The 25,428-nt window shown below is 36.5% G+C and overlaps 1 protein-coding gene across 3 annotated transcripts in view; it reads left to right on the top strand.

Annotated features, from left to right (window-relative positions):
• LOC105205582 (small conductance calcium-activated potassium channel protein) overlaps positions 1-25,428 on the top strand; it is a 154,917-nt gene that overhangs the window by 39,730 nt on the left and 89,759 nt on the right. Inside the window, exons 1-2 of one of the 3 annotated variants that reach the window (XM_039456596.1) lie at positions 427-6,561; positions 9,667-10,523. The exons of 1 other annotated variant lie outside the window; for it this stretch is intronic. The gene's annotated coding sequence lies outside the window, so the exon portion shown is untranslated. Of the gene's footprint in view, positions 1-426; positions 10,524-25,428 lie in introns of those variants that run through there. One more of the 3 variants, XM_039456595.1, reaches the window with a different exon arrangement.

The following is a 25,428-nucleotide window of genomic DNA, read 5'->3' as shown; positions in this document are numbered from 1 at the left end:
ACGAGTAGTCATTCATGCCAAAATCTGTCACCGCCATTTTGTAATAAAAAAAATGCCAAAAAGTTTTTTTGTATATTTTGAGATATGTAGAATAAAGTGCTTAAAATAAATTTTTTGTTACTGTTTTTGTTTATCTGTAAAAATTATCAAATGCAGGCCATTTTTAAAGGCTCTAGAGTGGCGTTATCTCTTAAGATAATTTGCAAACTGATAACACTTTTGCAAATTGTTTCTCTAAGATAACAATACAGATAATATATATTCTAATCAGGATAGTAACTAGTTAAAGAGTTAATAATTAATTAATAAAGTTAAAAATTAACAACTTTTAACTTAACCTAGTTAATTTTTAATGATTTAATTTTTAACTTTAAGTAATTAATTTTGAAACACATTAACTTTAATTCATTAACTTTTTTCTCTAAAGTTAAAAATTTATCTATGTATAAGGAAAAATTGTAAGAGAAAAATACATTCCCGTGTAAGAAATAAGATTTCTTTGTTATATTATACAAACTTAATTTACAAATAAAATATTAAATTTGTTCATTGATCCATATTACAATTGCTTTCAGTAATTTAACTTTAAAAAATTACAATTTTGTAATTTAATATGAATAATATTTTTCAAAATTAATTTTTAATTTAACTCGAGTTAATTTACTCTTAACGTATCATTTCAACCAGTTAGTTTTTTGTTCATGTAACTTTTAACGTAAGCAAATTAATTTTATAAACCATTAACTTTAACTTAATTTAGTTAAAAACATGTTTTAACTTACCTAACCCTGATTCTAACATAATCTAGGCAAAGATAAAATAAAGCCATTTTTCATCTGGGTAAAACGGCAAACGCCGCTGACCACTAGAGTTAAACTTTGTGAATGGATTGAAAATAACTGTGTTTTTCTCTTTTGCGGATGTTTTTTAAAAATTTCGTTCATCAATTAACAGACTGTTAATGCCCGGTTCTATCTATTGAAAAAACTCTTTCACGCGAATTTTGATCCGTTTGACTTTCACGCTCTATTAATCTCGTATTCGGGTGTCGAAATCATCAGATCTCCCATTAATGGACAGGGCCGTTGAAGTTAGGTACGTGTACACCGCAGGCTTCCGATGGAGTTAGCGTTCCAGGTTAATCTGGTCATGAAATAGCTGAGAGTTAATGTCCAAGTAACGGGGAACGCGTGCATCCCTGATAAGCCGTACGCGCCGTCGCCAGCTGTAGGGGACAAATGAAGGGATATACCCCGTCGTATGTGCCCAGCCCTCGGTGGGAACGGGGTTCTCGTACGACCGTACGGTATCATGGAATTCAGGATGGACGGGAGAAACGTGGGCGCGATCGGGACATGTTGAACGGGAATCTCGAATCGTATCGCGGTAAATAGTAGATCGGATCGATTCCGTTTACCAGGAAACGTTTGCCGTCTGCTTCGTCAGCCGGATCGATTCGGGCGCGTTTAAATTCAATGCGCTTTCTAGAGATCAAATAACCCTACGTGTTGTATACAAAACGTTTCCTGGACCATCACCGCGGGGATAATTCCCGGCGCGGCCTGTCTACTCTATTGATTTATGCAATTTACGCGCGTTAGTCAAACGATGATCGATGTGCGAATGCGTTAGCGCGATTGTTGCCCTCATAATTACGCTAATTACATATAGCACACAACTGATTGCGCGCATTCAAATCTGACACCTGTCCAAGAGCTTTGCGGGCCTACCGCAAACGTGAATAGCCCGGCCCAGCGTGTCACGCGTGCCGGTAATATTATTTATTTGCCGAAATTCCACACTATTGTTTCCCACGCACACACATACACACACACTTACGCATGCACATTTACACATACTCTCAGGGGAAAGGGAGTGACAGCATTTTCGTTGACCGCGCCAAGTTCGAGCGCGTCGCTACATTATCGATTTTCCCGTTTTCCGCATCAAAGCCAGAACTCCTGGCAGTAATGAGCTTTCCATCAAGGCGAGGGTGAGAAATTAGTTCTTACGAGGAGGCTTATAGACCTATTCTTCTCCTCTTCCTCCTACCTTTTTCACTTTCTTTTTTCGGCGCAACCACGGTAAAGTAGACAAAAAAAAATAGTACTTAACTGAATTATTGTGTGTGTTACATTACCGCATGTATTTCACCGAGGAAAGTTTTGGTCAAAACTAATTACGAAACAGGCCGTAATAGTCCGTCTGTAGTAGTCCGCAAACTCATTCGCCAGAAGAAGAACTTTAAATATCTCCACGCTTTAACTGCCGCCGTAATCAACAAGTAATCACCGCAGTAATCAAACAATAATCAAGTTATATAAATCGTGGCCGCGCGTTTCTCTGGAAACCATGGAATTCGGATAATAAAGCTCCTGCTTTCCGCTTAATCCGTGTTACTCAACGTCGCAATGTTCGCGCGGGTAAAAATAATTCGGCTATCGCGGCGAAATCGTTACCGTTACATGCGCGGGCAAACAAATTCTATTTGTCTATTAACAATTAATTGTTTGACGTTACCGTGAGATCCATTTAACTGAAGAAAATTTTTCAGACTAAATTGGCACATAGAAACTTGTTAATTTGATGTTAAACCAAACAATCTGTACGTAACAAATGCATTTTGACGTTGTAACAACGTTGTTGCTGATTGAATGTCGCGATATGAGAATAAAAAGAGAGCGAGAGAATATGAAAGAAGGAATAGAATAAATTTATTATTTGAAAAAAAAAAATTTCAAACAAGACAAAACATTTCAACAAACAGAATTCATAGTTTTTCTTTAACAAATTTAAGCTTTTATGAACAGATAACACTTCAACTGTGCATTACAGAATTGCAATAAAAACAATAATAGTATAAACTGAGAAAATACAGGTAATTAACTATTTTTAGTAAAATTATTGGATAAACTACAGGAGAATAGTAATGCAAATACAGAAGACGGAAAAATTGAATCGATTTGAACCCGCGATCTCTCGTTTTCACCCTAGCACGTAGAGTGTTGAATCACTGCTCCACTATCACAGTTATTCCAGTCGTGTGCTTAATCGGCCATACGTGAACTGGAAGTATGTAATTGTCATAACTTATTTGTGGTAAAGTCTATATAACGATGTAGTTAAGGTGCTACTTCACTATAAATTAATAATTGCACAAATATTGTTGCCGTGGTGATATAAGCTATTTAACATTAATTACAATTAAAACTTTTTAGTTGCAATGACTATAAAATAATATATTGAACTATGTATTTTAATTCCATACATATAAAACTTGTAAAAGTTGCCATGAATTTTTCTCTGAGAGAGACTATAACTGATTTATAAACTATGACAGTAAATATTTGCTGTATTAGCAAATATTTTTTTCTCTGTGCACAATAAGATGCAAACATCCTTATATACACAGCAAGGTCCAAAAATTTGAATATATTATTAAAATAAAATAATCTTGTTTTTATTTTTTAATATAAAATCATCTTTTATTTCAATATTTTGAAATAAATTTTAAAAATAGAAAATAATCATTACACTAAAAAAAATTGTTAACTTGACCTATTGCATTTAGTTTATAACGATTTCCTCAGTTCAAGTATTTACGTACTTACGTTAAATATATATAAATGATATATATATATAAAATAAGAAACTGAAGAAGTTACTACGAATTAAACGGATTTAGTCAATTTAATTGCTTTTTTTCTAATGTAGGGACTATAGGGTAAGTGATGAATAAGTGATCTCTGCAGCTTTAAACCGTTTTAACCTTCTGGAGACAAAAGGGTTCTTTTAATTATCAAAAGACAATATGGTCTTTTAGAGGATCAAGGATAAAAATTCAGAATATTTTTATATTAATATAAAGAAATTAATTCATCTTTTCAAGAACGTATTGAAATAGAGAGTGATTGTTGAAAAATTAAAAAGATTAGTTCTTATCTTTTTCTAACATCCTTGGACGGAAAACTCTTGGATCTTACGTATAATGTAACATTCGAAGCGTCAACTATCATTTGACATTCATCTCCTCGCGAGAACTGCTGCATGGCAAATTGAAAATCCATCAAAGAGCCTTGTTATTAAAGGGAAAGATGGAAGGAGTATTTGAATGCTAACGTGCCGCTGTCAGTATAACGGGAAGCTTCCGAGGGATGGAAAGTTCAAGTGCGGGTAGTATTCGCTAATTTCACTTTCAAACGAATGCAAAATTCCCCCGCGTATAGGCGAATACCTGTGACGACGATACAGACACACGCGGCCTGCTATTTTTACTTCTGCCGACCACATGTTTGATTCGTAACGCTATCACGAGAGGCAGGAAGCAGCTGGCTTTGATAAACGACGAGTCAAGTGGCGCCACATGGAGGCCCCACTTTCTCATCGGTTAAGCCCATTTTTACAGTACTTTACATCGAGTTTCGAGGATGGGATTGCAATATCCCGCTCTAATAACACGGACACTTTATAACGAGGACACTACATTATTCCAAGTCGCCGAGAACAACCAGATTGGCTGAACCCCCAGAAGCCACAAATATCGTTGTTATGCATTGTTCGGAAACAATCTCTACCGAGTCGGATTGCGAGAAGTCAAGATGCGTTTTAAGCATAGTTGGCCAACAAGTGTGTGCATTGGACTCACAGGTAAGGGAATAGTCCGAATGCACAGCAAATTACGACCATATGAATATTCATCGTACGTACAGCGAATTCAGTAAACTTCACTCTCCTGGAAGCGCTTCTCCAGGAAATAGAAATCCCTTCGAGTCTCGGTTTCACCAAGTAACTTTCATTATCGACTAATTACCAGTTAATTTCTGTATTCATTAAATGTACAGAATATTCCCTCATGTATGCGCATTCGGAAACTCGATAGCTTCCCTTAAGAAAAAGTATTTCAATAAAATGATTAGTTATGATGAAATGATATTTCATCAATTACCAATATAGTAGTCGGTTCATTGAAATACTTTATCAGTTCCTCTTTCAAGAGTTCACTCGCAATACCGGAGAATTTTTCCTTTTTTTTTCTTCTTTTCTTTCTTCTTCTTTTTCTTCTTTTTCTACTTCGGACTTGAACCTCTCACGTTACATAGTTAGAACCAGGTACCACACTTTGTCACCTTTGAATAGGGCAGATGCTTTCTCGGAGTTAAGGAAGCGTTCCAAATGTCTGACACCAGAGACTCATGATCCAAGAAAGGCGTCGAAATTGCCAGTAGCATCATCATCTTCTTGTCCACATTTCCGGAAGTGGAGTAGTATGCGCGAAATTAGCTAGCACGCAAATATGTTTACATGCTTGCACGCGGCGGAATTGTATACCCGCTGCCGCCCCGCCGCCGCCTCCACCGTCGCCGCTGCCGCCGTCGCGCGTGTAGCCGACGAAGCGTGTGCGGTGAAGAAGAAGGGGCGGAAGAAGCGCGGCGGGGTGGCTTCATCCTACTCGCGACCAAGTGGTGTAGCGACCAAGCCATGGGAAAGGGGAACGCGCAAGGGTGGTTGCGCCGCGCGACTGGGGTGGGAAAGGCATAAATGGGGAGCGAGACGCAGTCCTGTCGGGAGCGTCGCAGCGGGCGGACGCTCACCACTGGCAGCTTCTCTCGCTCGCCTCTCCTCGCGTGCTCTCTCTTTCACTCTCTCCTCCTCCTCCTCCTCCTCCTTTCTCTCTCTTTCTCTCTTTCTGTCTCTCTCTCTTTCTCTCTCTCTCTCTACTCTTCTCTCCTCTCTCTCTCTCTCTCTCCTACTCTCTTTCTCACTTTCTGGCCCCCATCCCGCTCCCACGTCCACCACCCCCATCCCCTACTCCCGATAATCGGCATCCTCGGGCCTAGTCCTGGTGGGTGTCTCTTTCGGATCCTCGGGAGCGGGCGTCGCTCGCTCGCCTGTCACAGGCAGTGTCCAATCGTCCATCCCTTTTCCTCCCCTCCCTCCCACCCACCCCCACCGCCGTCCTCCCTCCCGTTCTCTTCTCACGATCCACGACCCCCAGTCCTCCCACCTATGCATCCCTCCCGATGAGCGCGGCGCGCGACAACTTCCTCGCGAATCGCGAGATCCACTGTCGAAGCGGAGGCTGCGCCTTCGATCGATCTCTCTTCGAGACGACGACGCCGTCGACGACGACGACGACGACCACGACGACGATGACAACGACGACGACGACGACGACGACAACAACGACGACGAGACGCCGTGATCGATGAACGCCGTCGGCGGCAGGGGTGAAGGGAAGAAGGCGGCTCCGTTGCCGTGGAGGGCTACGATTCCGCCGCGGAATCGACGCGAGTCCGCTTAGGATCGCCGCGCGCGGAGCGTGTCATCGGTCGCGCCCAGGAAGACGCGAGAGAGAACGACGAAACGTCGACGTCGACGACGACGACGACGATGACGAGAATACCGCCGCTGCCGCCGCCGGCGGTCGTTCCTCGGTGCCGTTGCACGATCCGGGAACGCGACGAAAACTGATTGTGCATCACACGCGTGTACGTAGTATACCGGGCGTTCGCAGTCCACGACGGCCGATCAAGATCATCGATCACTGCCTTCGTGTGTGAGGTACCTGTCCGCAGATCCGAGAGGGTCCTTAACGACTTTAGCGACGATCTCACGGTGTCATCTAAGATCGCGCTTACCCGGCTTCTCGCGCTCGTCGGGAAAGTGCGAGACGAGATCGTTCAATTCCGGGAAACGCGTGAAGCGTACATAGTGACGAACGTTTATTTTGAGAAGTCTGTTGGGAGAGAAGATCGCTGCGTGCCTAGGAAGTATTTGCTGAAATTGAAACCCGTGTTGTTGGAAACTCTCTGCGAGAGATTGCTCTCGCTCCCGCGTTTTCGCGAGATGAATTATTCCGGCGTTGCCGGGGAAAGCGGATATTGCACAGTGGATGATTATCCCAACCGCGGGAAATGATGGGGGGGGGGAAAAACGGAATGTCGGTGTTTTGTCCTCCATCGGGCTCTTGTTTTCGGAAGCGTTTCAAACAAAGGGGCTGTAATACGAAGTAGTTAAACCGGAATAAAACCGGCGTCTGAGGTGACAGAGCACGAATAAAATCAGGATTGAAGCAGGATCTACTCAATTATGATAGACAAAGATAGAGAGTAGAATTCTATTAAACGCATCGGCCAATACAGACGAGAGAATGTTTTATATCGAAACGTGTGCGAGTTGAAACGAGAAATTTTTACGGGGCTTTCGCGAGCAAAGGATCCGAGTGGAGCGCACAAGCCTCTCTGTAATTGAACTTGGAGAATAAATCAAATACTACGAAATGGCGCGTAATTGAAAAATAAAAGTCAGACGCGAAAGCTGTCGATTAAAACCCAGTGTGATTTAACAAGGTCTTAGATAACGCAATCGAAATGAAGGATAGCGGGGAATATAGACATTAATTAATGGGATTAAACAATCTGACTGGGATAAAGAATAATCGGATTAACCGGTATAACGGTAAATACGTTTGCGCGCACGCGAAGGACGATACGGTTTTAAATAACGGCATATAAAATTATTGACGATGATTTATACGTTCTTATGTAACGACACCTGGTAAATTATGGCGAAAATAACAAAAACTTGAAAAATAATTAATGAAACTAACGCGAAAACGCTGCGGGACGATATAATAGAAGATAAATGACTAAGCGCGATAGACTAACTTAATGCATAAATGCATTGTTCGCGTATTACGTGTTTTAGAATTAATTTATATTTATAAATAGTAGGGAGAAAATGCGATAATACCATTTCGCAAGATGGATCGCCTACAATTTCCTTTTTATAAATAATCTTCTGTATTTATTATGAAAAATGTTACCGCACGAGTACAGAGCATCCTTCTCTCTCTCTCTCTTTTTCTTGTCTTACTTCATGGAAGAGTAAATATTTGAGTAGCATCGTACGTAGAGAAGAGCATCGTAAGAAAGCAATAGTGCCAAGAAATGTAGTGACATAAAAATTAGTTAGGAATCCACATTAATTTTCTCAAAGGTCGAGGTTGGTCCTCCCCAAATTACTTCAGATTCAGGCGACATTCCTTCGAATGTGCGGCGAGATCCCCCTTGATCGGCTCGTTAACAAGCTCGAAGGAGCGAATGGCCTCCGAGAGCATAGATAAGAAGACCTGGCCGGCTGATATCGCTTCACAAGCACTGTCGGAATAGCCATTAGGCAAACAAATGCTTTTTATTCCGCCGGTCGTGAGTTCACTGAGCGAACAGACGATTCTTTTTGTCTTTCCTATTTTTTTTGTCTGTCGCTCGAGGAAGAGTCCCATTTTGTACTGTGCGTTTCGGAGCTTGAGACGAGAGCACTTACCGGATGCGTTTGTTTTATCACTTCGGAGATTCAGATTCCTCGCTTTATTCCGAATTTGTGAAACAATCCTCCACAAACGGTGCACAACAGCAAATTTTCCACCGTTGCAGTAATTGAAACGGCCTTATTATGCTCAGAGTGGCGTCATTGAAAAGTAAATATGGGGAAAAATTGGGAGCAAATTCATGCGATTATCAAAATAAAGCAGCGTATAATTATGTGAAAAAAGCAAGGGCTAATCTAATGGAATAATTTCATTCAAATAATAACCAGATCTCGCGTTTCCGGATAATTTTCCCGTGCGTAAATTAATTTCGTGACAAAATGAAAGAGGAGAGAGACAGAGGGCAGAGTGGGAGGACAAGAGATAGAGGCGGGAGAGAAACAGAGAGAGAGAGAGAGAGATACAATGCCGTCACATGGTAGGCGAAGGTATTTGCTTGATTAAAAATTCGCCAAGCGCGAATCGCGGCGCGCGTACACGATTATTACATTGAAAATTGATTGTTTACTCATTACGATGGAATTCTTTGGGCAGTTGGCCGCGAGAAGAAAAACACGGGCACGGGGCAGGTGTCCTGAAAATTGCTCTCCCGTTTTTAATGGACCTCTCCACCCTCGCGTGGAAGGCTATTAAAAGGAAGTACGTGTGTTCCGAACATTTTTTTAATCATACATCGAGTAATATCGGGTATCCGATGCCGTAAAGATTTTTTTTTTTAATGTTTAATCTGATATGGAGGATAAAACGCCGGTATTATTTCTCGTAAACGCTACCCGTGGAATGTGGACTGCGAGATTATTGTTCGCGATACAAGCCAACCGTTTTGCGAGTCCTATTTCTACATGTAGCGGCATCCAATTGCGATTTACGTTAAACTGTTGCCGAAGAGCTCGCGTATATATTTTTACGCCGCGAATTTGGAATTTCGACGAGTGCAGTTTTTTTTTTTTTGCCCCACCCGATCATTCGGACGTCGGAAGGGCGCGCTGAACAATTGAATTCTTTTAAAAAATTCATAAAACTTCCGACCTGGAATTGTTCCGTGCAATCTTCACGTTCCACGCATAGATCATAAAATTTTTATGCATTAAATTCCGATTTGTTGGCCTTCGAATTTTCTTGGTATTTCAAATTGAAAATTCCGCCTCGTGTATTGAGATCTTTCAATTTCGAACGGAATTCTCTCGATCGTCTCGCGCCGTCGTAGATCATTCGAGAAAGAAAGAGAGAGAAAGAGAGACACGCGTGGCAATTTCTAACGCACATCGCGCGCATCGATCGATCTTTCGTCTCGCGGCAGACGAGCTTATCTCACGGTTGAATAATAACTTCCTCAGACCTACAACACTACCACATTTACTTGGGACGCGTGACCGGCGTGTATCGCGGCTCCATTTTCCTCCGGCTGAACGCGTGGACAATGCTTCCTCGGCACGGATCCGATCGCGAAATCTCCTTCCATGGAAAGAGCCGGCCGTGTTAGCCGTCGCCGGGATGGAGGAGGAAGAATGCGAGGATGGTAACAATCGGCCGGCGTGCGGAAGGAAGCGCAGTCGCGAGGAGCCCCTGAGAGGATCGCTAAGGGGATGCACAATGTTGCTGCGATATCGCCGCGATGTTGCTGCGGCAAGGACGTCGAATCAATACGGTGCTATCGGTTGTCAAGTGTTCGCTCGCGTGGCGGCGACGTGCCGCGCCGCGCCGCGATTACAAACGATCCACTAAGTCGCTAATTGGGGAGACTCAGGTCGCCCACACGGAAACCGCCCAGAGAGGCGGTTCACCCCGCGAGACTCGGACGAGCGAAGCGCTTACACGCGCGTACGCGCGTACGTGAAGCGTGACAGATCCGCGGATGATGGAGTGCGCGTCGAGGACGAGCGGGGGACTTGAATCCGTCGGCACGTACCGCAAGATCGCTCGTACGATCGCGCTTTAAACTAGAGCCGACTCGCTCGCTCGCTCGCTCGCTCGCTCGCACGGACGTTCGTGCGAGGGAAGACTCGAAGACATGATCGGCTCGACGATGCCCGAGGGACGATCCCGCGCCGCGACGCGGCGGGTCGAGTACGAGTACCAAGTGCTTCTATTCGGTGACGAACTATCGGAGCTACGCAAAAGTGCCAGCGGCACCCCGGAAACGCCGAATCTCACTTGAGAAGGAGAACAATTATACGTAAATGTCACTAAACAGGTTGGTAGAGCGATACAACATTACCTGGCAATATATGCGGTTAATTGAAATTAAATGCGTACGTAAATTTATATACTGAAACTGTCAATGTTACTGACAGTTTGCTCTATCAGATGAAACTTGAATTTCACCATCGATTCTTGGTCCTTCAATCAAAGCCGTTCCACTCTCATCATTGCTTCTTTCATAGCTATCAATTTTTTACAGTCATTTATACTCTTTATAGTCATTTTTTATAGTTGAACTGTTGTACTGATTGAAACTGTCGGTATAATTGACAGATAAAAATTGCACTTTATCGTCGATTCTTAAACCTTTGATCGACAGTTTGTCTCATACTCATCATCACTTCTTTTTAATAAATTCTTAATAGTTATTGCTCTTTTTACAACTACAAATAATTATTTTTTCATAGTTGAACTATTGTAACGACTAAAGTTATGGTTATATTGACTGAAATTGACAGAATGTGCATAAAAATTGCAAAAATCGACGTTAAAATGCAATTTTTATCTACATTCTATCAATTATACTAGCATTTTCAGTCAATATAATAATTCATTAACTATTAACAGAATATCTATAAAGATTTTACAGTTCAATAGAAATAATAATGAGAGTGAGGTAATCTGTACATTGAAGGAGCAATATCCTTCAATAGATGGGCTGCTTCACTCTCGTCATTGTTTCTTTTATAAATTAACTATAAATTCTTTACAGTTATTCATTCTGTTTATAATTATTTTTTATAGTTAAACTATTGTACTGATTGAAACTGTCAGTATAACTGACAGAATGCAGATAAAAATTGCATTTTTACGTCGATTCTTAATATTTTAATCAACACAAGCGCAGTCTCGTTTTTATTATTATTTTTTAACTACAAATTCTTTGTAGTTATTTATTCTACTTATAATTATTTTTTATAGTTGAATTATTATACTGACTAAGGCTATAATTATATTGATTGAAATTAACAGAAATTAACAGAAATTAACATAAATAAAAATTGCAAGAATCTACGTTAAAATGCAAATTTTATCTGCATCTATATCAATTAAATATATTGACAATCAATTATATGACAGTTTCAATCAGTATAACAATTCAAAAATAAAAAATAACGATAAATAGAATATCTATACAAAATTTATAGTTGAAAAGAATATAATAATTTAACTACAAAGGATACTATAAGTAAGATAAAAATAACTGTAAATAGAATAAATAAGTATAAAGAATTTATAGTTAAAAAAATAATGATAAATGTGAAACAGTCAGATTGAAGGAGCAATTGACGGATCATCTCACTCTTATCATTATTTTTTTTATCTATAAATTCTTTATACTTATTTATTCCATTACAGTTATTCTTATTTGATTATAGTTAAATTATATTTATAGTTAAAATATTATTTTAACTGAAACCATTAGTACAATTAATAAATCGCGGATAAAAATTATATTTTAACCTCGATATCTTAATATACTGTATTTTGTCAATTAAATACAATTTCAATTATTATAATAGTTCGTAACCGATTCTTATCAAACAATTTTATAATATTTAGCATTATTTGACTTTGCAAACAAGCTTCAGATAATATTTCCCCTCAAGCGAAAGATGTGATTTTTTTGGTATTTACTCCACTTTCTGATGGACCGTTCGATCGTTTAGGCCCTGAACTTTAAGGCATTCTGTATTCTGCGCTAATTGATTAAACTGATTATAATGGCTAAATGGATTACAATTTGCGTATGATGAATGTGACCGTCATGGTCGATTGAGTGGCTGAATATTAGGCCCGAAGATTATCAGATCGTAGTTATGCCAATACATTAGGTCAATTGCCAAGGAATAATATCTCCTCCTCCCTTATTCCTCGACCTCTCCCCGTTCGAAACTTTCGCGAAATTGTTACATCTACCGCTCTTTTGTTCAATATCGTCGCAATCGGTCGAATGTGACACTCAAAATCTTTTCGCCTTCACGTCGCTCAAAATCCTCTTTGCGCGCGCATTCAGTCTGCCAAGTTGAAGCCGCGGAAGTCTGAGAAAATGTGGACAAATTGTGGACAATCAAATCCCATATAAATTTTGTCAAAATTCGCATTTAGGGGTGGCAACTTTACAGACCCGTCGAAAGACACGCGTGTGGTACGCCGGAAAATCACGGAAAATTACGGTGACCCGACGGTCTGAACGTTCAGGAAAGCAATGACTCGCAAAAAAAGAGAAAACATTCCGAAGAAGCCGAACGAGGTGCTTGCGCGCGCGTTTCGGCTGCGAGCGTTAGTTAATTCACGTCGATCTAGTCGCAGGCAACGACACGAATTTTCATTCTCGAGCACGTTCAGCACTCTTCACCATCGAGATGGTTGCGGGGGATACGAGAAGAATGGGAAAGGGTAACTTCAATATACCGTGCGAATCAGACAATTGGGACACTTTATCACTCTGCTTCACCGGCTGCATCGGGGATGGATCGAGGGTGGCGAGGGAGGATGGGCGAGGCGGTGAGAGTGTGAACGGGGTCGAGGAAACAATATTACACTTATCGATGATGGGGTCGCTCAGCTAGGCCGCGACAGCTGATGGCTGAAGTTTGCTGGAAAAATTATCCTCGACGAGCGCGCGCTGTCCTTCCGTGAAGTTGCGAAGGGATGGGCATTTGCATTTCCTCGGACCTTCGGGGACGTCGTCGACAAATACGGCATCCTTGAATAAAATTTCGTAAAAGTGATTTTCATATTTTACGTGTCACAAAGCATAACATATTTATCTCAAATTTTGTGATTTAAGCATAAATCATATGTATTTTTGTACCGCCGTACATTTTTCGTTATTTCTAACAACGACGCTAATGAAAAATGTTGTAAACGCAAATTTTTCACCAAATTCGCTTCCGCAATTGTTTTCGCCTCAAAAGTGGAATTGCCAGAACTCGTAATTATACTCAAATCAATAAAGTTAATTAAAAGCGCAAAATTAATTTTTTAAAACGATACACTCTGTATTTCGATTAGCTGAAAGGATTCGCGAAATTTTTGTCCAAAAAAAAAAAAAACTTGAGATACTTTTCACCGTTATCAAAATGTGTCGTGAAAAATGTACAAATGTTACAAGTTTAATATGTGTATGAATAATATTCTGGCTACAACAATTACTTTGGTAAATTAGCCATCTCACTCCCGGCGTGACGTGACAATTAAATCGAGTGAAAACAATTAATCGAGTGCGCGGCGTGAGTTGGATTACGAAAACTATTGAAATATTTTTCGGGATCACCAAGTTATTCCCTGAAAATCCCGCGAAGTAATCTCGCGCCCCGATGGATAGGAGACAGGCTTCCGGACTACTTCTCGTTCGAAGTATATCGCTTCATCGTTTCGCCGAGCACGGTCTTTCGATTATCAGAATCCACGCGAAAGTTTTTCCGCGTAATCGCGAGGTAATGGACAAGCCGGCCCAGTTTTATTATAGCGCGCTCGTTTCACTGCTTTTTCGCGCTACCAACAACGTCGGAATTTTCTCGTTCATTGTATAAAGCGGAGGATAAATAAATCGCCGTTGAATTGGTTTATTAAAGCTGAAACAGGTTTACGGGTGGATTTTACCAGAATTAAAACAAAAAAGAGATTAGCAGTAATTGGGTCCTAGAATTAAAGCAAGGAAGAATTTGTAAAAAAAAATTAGTTTGGTTAAAATCAGCGCAAGGAGTCATTACACAGAAATTTCATTATGAAATTGGGAATTACAGTATTATTATAATATTATTAGTGATTGTTAGCAAACAACGGTTATTTACTTAAATTACCATTATTAATTATAATAATTATAGAATAAATGACATCAAATTAAATCATAACGCTGCATCATAAACATATTTGTATTGTCGCTCTCCTACAACTTTATTTATATTTTAGCGAAACATTTTCATTGCGTTTTTCTCCTTTTTAAAAAACATGATTTTTTTCAACACTAAAATTGCATACAAAAATTAATATTTTCCATTTTTGTACGCAGAAATAAAGTAATTAAATATTAAATCCTTGCCCTCTTGCTTCCGCCACTCGTTTTGCCTCTTTGATCAGAATTAATAAAGACTCTAGAAATTGCGATTCAAAAAGCCAGTCACAGGAAAATTTATTTTCTGTATTAAATTTTTCCGCAAGAATTCATCCAGCTGAATCCGCAGATCTGAAAAAAAAATAAGTATAAGAATTTTAAAAGCTAGGAAGTCAAAGATCTGAAAATGCGCCAGAAGCCTCGAAAGATACTAGAATTTATATTTCTTTCTCCAAGCGGACGCAAAGAATCGCAGAATAAAATTCTCTTTCAACGTCTTTCGTCACGCGCAAACGACCCAGAAGAATAAACGTGATGTGATAAAAAGAACGACTTTGTTATCATTTAAATGGCACCGTATGCCGTATATATATACGTACCTCAATATTCATTACGTTCAGAAATGTTTAAAATATCAAGAATTGTTCTTTGTCTTTATTAGTTATTTAATACTTGTTACTCTAACGTAATTCACTTCTTATTTTTCAATCTTGTAATTTAATTTCCTACATCGTGTTGAGTGTTTGTAATGATATTTACGCCGAACTGTCAGACGCAGCTAAAAATTAACGTCTAATATTGTGATATCTAGGCATGACGGTTTCAATTCATAGGTGACCATAATATGCAGGCAATGTTTATACAGTAAAAAAAAACATTTTATATTTGTATTAAAATTGATTTTTCGTAGAAAGAACGGTTTTGCTAAAGTATCCAAAAATTTACCTGGACACAAATTTGAAAATAATTTTGTTGGGTCATTAAAATAAATATACAGGAAATAAATATACAGGGAATGTTCAAACTGATTGCTGTAATGTCAAAACTTTTTGCAGCGTTGCCCATCATGTTTGAATATCCATAATTATTTTGATGGTTCAACAAAATTATTTTTATATCCGCATTACATTTTTTAATACTTCAGCAAAAACGTTCGTTCTGTATGGTTACAATTTTTGTGTTGAATTTTTAAGATATACGAATATTAATTTGACGTAATAGCGTTATTCGAATAATTTGTGTTGAATAAATGTTCAATATTCTTATTGCTAAAATGACATAATTTAAGAAAAAGTAAACAAGTAACATAAAAATAATATATTTTAATCGTAAATTTCATGACAAATCAAATGTACGTATTAATTTAGCATGTTACAAATATTAATTATAAAGAATACTGAAAAAATATACTGAAAAAATATATTTCTACGATTTGCTTGCCAATAGTGACAAAGTAAAACATTTTTTTTTAATTTAATTTTTTACATACTACAATATAGGAAATTTGATTAGCAGAGTAACAATTTGTTAAAAACATTAAGAGAAGGATAATCCAATACAAGTTTATATTGTTTTAACTTGATATTATACAATAAAAATATACATAAAAGAGAGGCAAAAACAAATATTTGACAATAAAAATTTTAAAACTAAAATTTTCATAAAGAAAAGAGGAAAATTTATTAGAACATATATTTCGTTGTCCATTTGCAACACGAATATAAATAGTTATTTCCGACATATTTTTGCTTGTGAAAAATTTGCTGCTAGTGCTACAACGTTATGAAAATCCTCAAAATTGTCGTTTTTCTCTTATGCTATTTTTCTCTGAATTATGATACGTAATAGCTCAATTTTGACAACGGATTTGTGTTCAACGAATAAAAATATTAGAAATAATTATTTATATTTGCGTTGGTACTGGACTGTGTAATATATGTTTTAATAAAATTTTCTACTTTATGAAAATTTTAATTTCAATGTTTTTATTGCCAAAATTCTATTGTTATATTCTCGCTGTACATTTTTTATTGTAATTTTAAACTGTGAAACAATTGTAAAATAATTGATATTTGATTATTTTTCTATTAATTTTTTTAACGTTTGTTGTTTGTTAGTATGCTAATTGTATTTTTTTCTTTTACATAAATTAACAAATTTATTGTGCTATTATAACAAATATATTTAGTTATAATTGCTAATTACATTTAACTGTAAAACTTTATTATTTTAACATAGAAAATCGGCTGTTCATCTATTACTGCTTATCGTATAGATCTATTAAATCAGTAAAGTTCTTAATTATTTTAATAAATCTTTTTTCGTGATAATGTGTAGGCAATAAATATACAGTAAAAAAACATTTTCTATTTCTTTTAAAATCTCAGTCCTTGTTCAAACTTTTATATTACATTTTTATATGATTTTTACGTGATTGCGTTACTTTAATAAGTGTTAATTAATTTTTTTTAATTTTGTTAAACAATTATTTAATATTTTTAGCGTAAAAATAACAAAATTTGTAAGTGAACAGATAACGTAAAAAAATGTAGTTTTAAAAGGTTCTAAGATAAATACATAAAATATGTTAACATGTTAAAAATATAAATTTTTCTTAAGAAATGTACTTCCACTATTTATTTGTCAATGACAAAGTTATATATTTTTTTGTGTTAATTTTTTACATATTACTTGTGTTATTTTCCAACAAGTTTATCTTGTTAAATTAATACAAAAAAAATGTGAGTAAATTGTTTGGGACATATGAAAAATGTGTTGAATTTAACACGAGTTTTTTTTACCATATATATGTGATTTTGACGTGAAAATGGTTAACGAGGGCGAATCCGATGAACCGTTGTGTCACGTATGTGGCATTCGGTGCAAGCAAAAAAAAATCGGGAATTCTATTTTCTCTCGCTGATCCAGTTTCGGACAAGGGAGCGTGTGTTTGCAGGGGCGAGATAATTTATGCAGGCGGTGAATTACATATTCTCAGCGAGGACTTCGTCCATCGACGAGTTAATTGAATTCTTCGCCGTGGCGGCGCTCCAAAAGAGTACGCCGGCATTGCGATTTCGCAGAGCGAAGTTCCGGTTGACGGATGCGACTATCAGGACCGAGTGAATTACCGCGAGTTCTCTATTAAAAGTGCTTACTCGCTTCCGCGGACTGTCGGGGGCGAAGAGTAATTAAGAGACTGTCCTGCCACTTTCTTACATTACTCCTTTCGAGATTTCATTTCTTTCTTCTCGAGAAACTTTACGGTCGATGCGACGCCGCGCATCCACTTTCGTCCTATCGCTCTATCGCTCTATCGAATTACCCTATATTAGCGAGTATCTCAGCGTGGCTCTTTATCCTTAAACGATATTTGTCTCGCCTCATAATATCGCGTAGTTTTCGCATCTAGACGTAATTGCGCGGAAAAAAAACGACTCTTCCACACTTGAATCTCGTTGCGACTTGAAAATCTGCAATTCTGAAGAATCACGTTGTATATACGTATATCGAGTCGCGAAAAGAAAATAAGTATATTCTGCTCGAAAAGTACTCGAAATTGTTACATGAAACACAAACGCAAATTGACATTTAATCAGATAAATTTCTTTTGTTCTCATTTTTTTGCAACACACGTGTGCCAACGCCTTTACCCATTCTTCAAAACACTTTTCGTAAGCCGATGAAGGTATGGTCTTCAGCGAACTTACTTTTACAGCTTTTATCGACTCGAGACGCTTTCCACAAAGTAGTAATTTGAGTTTTAGGAACAGGAAAACGTTACAGAGCGCTGAGGAATAATATTTGTTGAACTTTTTGCGAAAAGTTGCATACCAACGTGTGTGAGACGATGTATTATCCTGGTGAAAAATTCATGAATTGTTTTCCAACAAATCCGGCTGGTTTTTTCGCGGATCACCTCACGCAAATCTTCTCGTTATGCTTAAGTAGAACTTTCGTTGACTTAGCGGCAAGAAAAATTTAATTTTAGTTTGATCGCTTCGTTTAAATTAAACAATTTCGAGTACTTTTCGAGAAGCAAAAGGTAAAATAAGAGACACGGACAATCTGTCCTGGGAAGATTAGTGACGTTTAACCCTTTCAGTAACGATTCTTTTGTTTATTAAAAGGTAATCCGAGAGTTCTCGTGACTTATATACGGCTGTAAACGTTTGATTCCTGTCTCTTTGTCTTTCCAACTTTCTCGCCGTCTCTTTCTTCCCCACGGTCCGTCCTTGACTCGGGATAAACGAAATTAAAAATTTAACAATGCGACCTACGGACGATTGATCGTCGGCATTATTTGCGCCCACAACGACACGAGCCCGTCGATGGCTCGATACCGTGCAAAAAGACCTATCTACATTCAACTGTTGTCGCTTTATTTCTTTATGCTGATACCACCCTCTTAAGTGAGCGCTTTAAATCCTGATCGAAGGGTTCCGTGTGAGGCACGGACGGGGAACAAATTCGAATTCTCGGCCGATTTAAGCTTAATACCGTCCAGAGACTGTGTCCAGGCATCTAGTTAAGCAGTAAATAAATGTTTGTTCTTACGCGATACACTGGAAAAGAATTTGCTGAATTAATCTGAAATATAATAACTTGGACAGTTTGATGAAATGTAAACGAATTCGTAATTTTCATTAAAGTAACCAGATACGTTTGATTATTAGCATTCTGATATCGATTACACTGGAAAAAATCTGGTTAATTCAATCAGTATATTTGCTTAAAACGAATAAAAATTCTTGTAGTAATTATTAGATTGCTGAGTTAGTTTTTGTACAAAACTGAACATTGTCAACATCTCGCATCTTCTTTCGTTTTCGAACCCAATTTTGAAAACTTGCAAGAAAAAGCATTTAATTAAAATATCGATAAAAAATCTCACAACCTTTTATTCTATCGTACATGATTTTCTGCATACGAGAAATATGAAACACTGCCGCGTTCATCTGATGACGATGCCGCGTAGATACTGTCAGAAGTTTTGATTTAAGAAATTGTTAATCAAATCTTTATCACAAATGTTTTGGTTGTATTTTGACAGATTCGATATTGTAATAACTAAAAACTTTGTTTACATGAAAACTTTGCTTAACATATTTTATCAAACATTCTTTGATAATTCAACCGTGACTTTTTCCGTGTAGCAAGCACTGGGAAAAATGTTTTGTTCTATATATGAATCACAATTTTGTTGTAACAGCAAGATAATTTGATTAAAACGTATCGAACAAAATTATTTGATAGTAACAAATTTTTTTAACTTATATTTTGTTACTATAACAAAACGTTTTTGTTACAGCAATTAAAAGGCATTGAATATATTTTTTTATGCAAAATAAAATTGTACAATTAATTATTAAGCAATAATTATTAAGCAAGCTCTTCCTGCCTCACTTGAATAATTATTAAGCATTAGTTTAGTTAATGTGAAATAAAACATTTTGTGTTGTTACGTAATTGTTATAAATAATTTAATTAAAATGCTTAAATTTTGTACGTAAAGTCTGTACTATATAAGAACAAAATTGTTTGATCCGCAGAACGAAACGGGAAAACGTATTTCGCAGGAATAATTAAATTTTTTGTTGCATAAAACGACATATTCTGTTGTAGCTAAAAAGTGATTCAACTGAACAATTTTGCTAAAAAAGATTAAATTTTTTTTTCTAGTATGAGAAATCTCGAAGTTTAGGTTTCTCCACAATATTTGGAATTTTCGAAATTGCGTGCAGAAACGACGCGAATCGCCCGATGAGCTATCACGACGCAATATAAAATACAGGACTTTTCTAGCTTTTCTTTCGTCTCGGCGCTTTTGCTGTTGGAACTATTTTACCGTCGGTTATCTATCCGCGAAATCGACGTGGAAACAAAAAAAAAGAGGGAAGGCAACAAAAGAGAGCGTTCGTAACAGGAAGGCAATAGCTGGCGGAGCTCGGCTGGAAATTGCCTCCGCTTTCCCTACTTTTCTCATTCGCGCGCGAATGCATGCCCGAATATATTTTTCCTTTAATCCCTGGGTAGATTACGCGAGGCTGTAACGCGATAGTTGTATATAGTAATGTGATCAGAGGACTCGAGCTTCTGAGGCTTGCCAGGCCTTGCCCGTTGCTTGAAAGTTTAAAGACCCGGAAAACATTCCCGGCAACATTCTTAAAAAAAGCGATGCAAGATTCAGAGATCTGGAATTGAAGGTCCGGGGTATTTCTAAATTTTTTAATTCCAAGAGATGAAGATTTAATGTCCCAATGACTTCGGGATGCTTAGGATTCTCCGCACGGGCGAGGGCAGGATTACGCAAGGATTTGCCTTTCAGAGGCAGACTCGGAGATCCGCGACGTTGTAATTACTTCTTCTTGCAATCTTTCGTCTTCAGACGTCTCGTAATCAACGGCATCTAAATCCGCCGAGACGAGGGCGAGGACGTAATAATCCGAGGAACGTGCAATCCAATTCGAGAGACGCAGAATGATCCGCGGAACAGAAACAACCGGAAGCGATATCGGTTACGCGAGTGGCACGTGAGGATTGCAAAAATATTACCGAGAAATTCAGAGAGAGAGAGAGAGAGAGAGAGAGAGAGAAAGGCTGCTACGCTGATTGGAAAAATTACACGACCCCTGCTGGTCCTTGCATTTCTCTCTCTCCACGGAGTAATCCGCCAGTGGTCGCCCCTGCCAGCCGTGAAACGACTCCCGCGCAAAGGAAAGCTTGCGCACGTATTTTATATCGCGGCATCGTCCACTCGTAATGTCGACGATTTTGTGAAAAGTATCCGCTCCTTGTAAAGTTCGTTGAGTAACGCTCGCTGAATAAATTGTTCGCAGTTTCCGATTCCGCATCTGTATCTATTTCTGCCGCGTGATGATAAACTTTAAAAGAGTTCTTCAGAAGTTTCTATACCTCGGAATCCATATTGCGAAATAATTCATCCAGCGTAATTTCGCGACGTCTTTAATTCCAAGTTAATCTCCACATACACGTATCACAAATGATTAAAAACATTTATTCATGTTGATTTTAACAAGTTATACACTAGAAAAAGACCCGGTAGCGCAACAATTGGAAATTTGTAAGAGATTCAGTGTGTATGTTGGAAAATGAATAAATCAAAATTTTTTTAGAAATTTAAGCATGATTAATTGTTTTATATTAAATACTATACATAATTCTGAATAACAATGAACAAATTGATATTTAGTTAAGTTTGTTAACTTTTTAATGAAGAAAACTTCTGGTACACTGAGAGAAGTGTTTGGAATTTGTGATTAAAGATGTGCAGAATTCTTTAACGTCGAATTGAATCAAATTGTTAATAATTTTTAATTAACATAAAGTTATTGTTAGGTTGAATATTAATATATAGATAATAACAAAAGATTTCTATATTGTAAGAAAAATAATATTTATTATACTTATTATATAAAGTCATTTTAAATATAATTTCTTAAGATTGTCAATATATATGATTCGTATTCGAATCCTTTAGATTCGAGAAATTTTTGAACGGTTCAGATTTGAATCGTACATTGAAAGAAAAGTGTTTGGTATTTGTAACTACAGTTGCATGGTTAGAAACTCCATTGTTCTCGTTATATTCACTATAATGTCAGTAATAACAGTAATCTTGTGTTTATCATTTATGAAAAAATTTTACTGTAAATCAATATAATTTCAAATATTAATGTAGTAAAACATCAAAATATAGACAGTGGAAATAAAACAAACACTTATTGTAATTGTAATTACAGTTAGAGAATATAACTATTTTTTAAACAATTGCTTAATTATTTACGTAATAATAATATCTAATAGCTATAATTTGCGTGGTTGAAACTTTTGTAAATATATAGTTGACATCAAAAATGAACTATGAATTTCAGTTAAATTATAATAATTGCAACCATTTGTGTTTCTCAGTGCGGAGATTCAAATCCGAATCTGATTCAATTCGTATTTGTACAGTTTGCACATCTCTATTGTAACTATAATGCATAGTAAAGTAATTATGATTAGGAGCTTCCCATTGTTGTGGATATTAGTACAAGATAGTTGCTGTAAAGTAGTTACTACAAATTCCTCGCAATGTTGGTAATAATTGTATGCTTATAGTTCCACTAACTATGAAAAAATTTCAACAATTTTAAATATTAATAGAATAAAATATCAAGATAAAAATAAAATAAACATTTTTATGTAGTAAATGCTGTCACAATTTTAGTGAATATAACTTAGCGAATATAATATTTCTGTAACATTTATTATTTGTGTAGTAATATTAACTAGTAGTTATAAATTTGTACGATTGAAGCAACTGTATATATAAAAAAAGATTGGCACCGAAAATGATTATGATGTATAATTAGTTAAATTATGATGATTGCAATCATTTTTCTCTCTCAATGTAAATATAACTAGAAGTTTTATCCAACTGGAAAATGCTAATTAAAATGTAGTTAAGTTTACTAATCGTTTCAACTGAAATATCAAGTCCAATCATGATAATCAAAAATTCTGATTGATCTCACTGAAATGCATTCTAAACGCATTCTACAATGCATTCTACATTTTGTTGGTATAATTAAAACATTTTTCTCAGCATACTTATTGTCTCTAAATGGACATATTTTTTAAGTGATAGAAACCCCTTTTACGTACATAAGTAGGAACTTTTTATGCAATGTAAATTCACGGAAATACTCTTTTTAAAATTATAAATGCGACATTAATCCTTTCTGCAAAGTACAAAAATTTTTTTCTCATAATTCAACCATTAACTAAAATAATAAAGTGCGGAGCAATAAACAAATAAAATAAGAATAAATAAAAAAAGAAATAACTAACGTGTGATTCTGTAGCCTTGTAACTTCTCACCGAACAACAAAGTGGTAACGATTAATATTTAACTCCGTTATATTAATTTCAAAGTGATTTGTGTAACTTTGAAATCGCCACTTTGAAAGTTTCCTGCCGGCGAAATTTCCAAACGCTTCTGGAGCGCAGCAAAATTAATAAGCACGCGCCTCGAGTCGTAATATCTTTGTTAAATTTCACGTTGAGAACCAGTCCTCGCGATCATTTCCGTAGAATTTCCCGAAACGCGAAGCATGTAGTGTGAAGCAATTCTCGAACAATTTTCGACGCACGTACGCGTTCGATTAACAAAGTTGCGACGCGTCCCGGAATATCTCGCCGAGAGTCCGAATTAATTCTGACAATTCTGTATTGGATGACCGGTTAAAGAGGGACGTCTCTGACATTGCGTGTTTCATGTCATGTTCTACTGTCATATATTTGCTATCGACCCATATCGACGAGTTACGCTATGAGAAAAGCATAACTCTGATTTCCTAATAAACATGCGGGAGGCAAAATCGACGTTTTCACTCTGCAAATTTCTCGATTCTTTTTCAACTGAACTATCGAGTTTACCTTGACATTTCTAGTCATCAAGAGCATGTGCTCAATAAAAATGTTTGTGTGCTAGAATGATATTTTATACAAGAAATTTTTTATAAGGCGCTTATTAGTAACATTGAATTGTGTATCGATTTGGGGCAATTACATTTTTAGCTTTGACATAAAATGTCAGGCCTGAACAGCACTCGGCGCGTAATTTGAGGGTGTATGGTTTACACCTCAAAACATTAGCAAAAATATTCTAAATTTCACAGAATATTCTAGTATTACGTTTGAATATCTGTGTAAAATTTAAATACAATTCACTTATTGGTTTAGAAGTTAATAAATAAGTTTTTTGTTTACTCTTCATTCTTATGTAAAATCGCGGTTTGTAGTACTTATACTATATAATATTATATTATTTGAATTACAACATATTAATAATATAGTAATATATATTTATATACTAATTCTTTCTAAAAAAAAAGGCATGTGAAAAATATATCGAACATATCACAGTTACTGTTGCTGCTTTTTCGCGATGCTGATTGATTCTCTCGCTGCGCTAACTTTGTGAGCGCCTGTCATCGCGCAAATCGCGTATTTTGACTATGTGTATCGAGAGGTTAATGGCATAATGTTAAATTTGTAATTTGTATGAAATTACGTAATATCGAAAGCTCTGTAGCGCGCGCCTGTTTTGTCAAGTGTAATAATAATTTATATGTTTATATACTAATATTATATTATGCTATTTATTTACAAATTTGATGGAAAAGTATTATTATCAATTAAATCAAATTTTTACGTATTCTAATAAAATTCTAATAAAAATTTGTGCAAAAATTTATTTAGGTCTACTTATTCGTTTAAAAGTCTATTTAAAAGTGCAGCAAAATAGAGTAATTTTTGCTGCAAAAACAAATTTTCATTGTATTTTTTTTTTTTGAAAGTAGTTTCAGGGCCAAAAATCGGACATTTGCGATAAAATTTTTTGCTGTTGATTAAAAAAAAATTGAAAAAAAAAAAGAATAAACTTAGAGAAACCTTCAATTTTTTAAATTTCGACAACTTTTAGCTTGTATTGTATAGTCAAACCATAAAAACATAAACATGAAATATGTAAAACTGACAAAATATATTATTACACAGTTTTATTTTTCGTTATTATTCACAAAAATTGGCGTTAAATTCTCACATTTTTATGTTAATTTGACACAAAATGAATATGTAGAAAATAACTCAAATATCACGTAAAAAAATCAACATAGAAAGTGTAGCATTTTGAAACAAATTGGGAAAGCATACTTTTTTCTGTAAAATTAACATTTATATTGACACGTACATTTTATTTATTTATCTTGGAATTTACGTTTCAATGTTACATTATATTTGTTTACTAATTACTTTTTATCGTTTTTCAAAAAATTTCGTTACTTTAATACTTGAGAAATGTAGAATATTGATTCAACACAAAATATTTAAGTAACACATTATGTTAAACTAACACTAGAGTACGTTAGAAATTCGATACAAAGATTTCAACAATGACCAGTTTCACCGCAAACACAAAATGTTATTTTACCGTGTAGATAGGAGATTCCGCGCGATAGTCGAAAATTTTATCGAAGAATTTATTCTT

Source organism: Solenopsis invicta, chromosome 13 (genome assembly GCF_016802725.1).
Source record: "Solenopsis invicta isolate M01_SB chromosome 13, UNIL_Sinv_3.0, whole genome shotgun sequence".
Lineage (NCBI taxonomy): Eukaryota > Metazoa > Arthropoda > Insecta > Hymenoptera > Formicidae > Solenopsis > Solenopsis invicta.
This window is presented reverse-complemented; position numbering and strand designations above follow the sequence as displayed.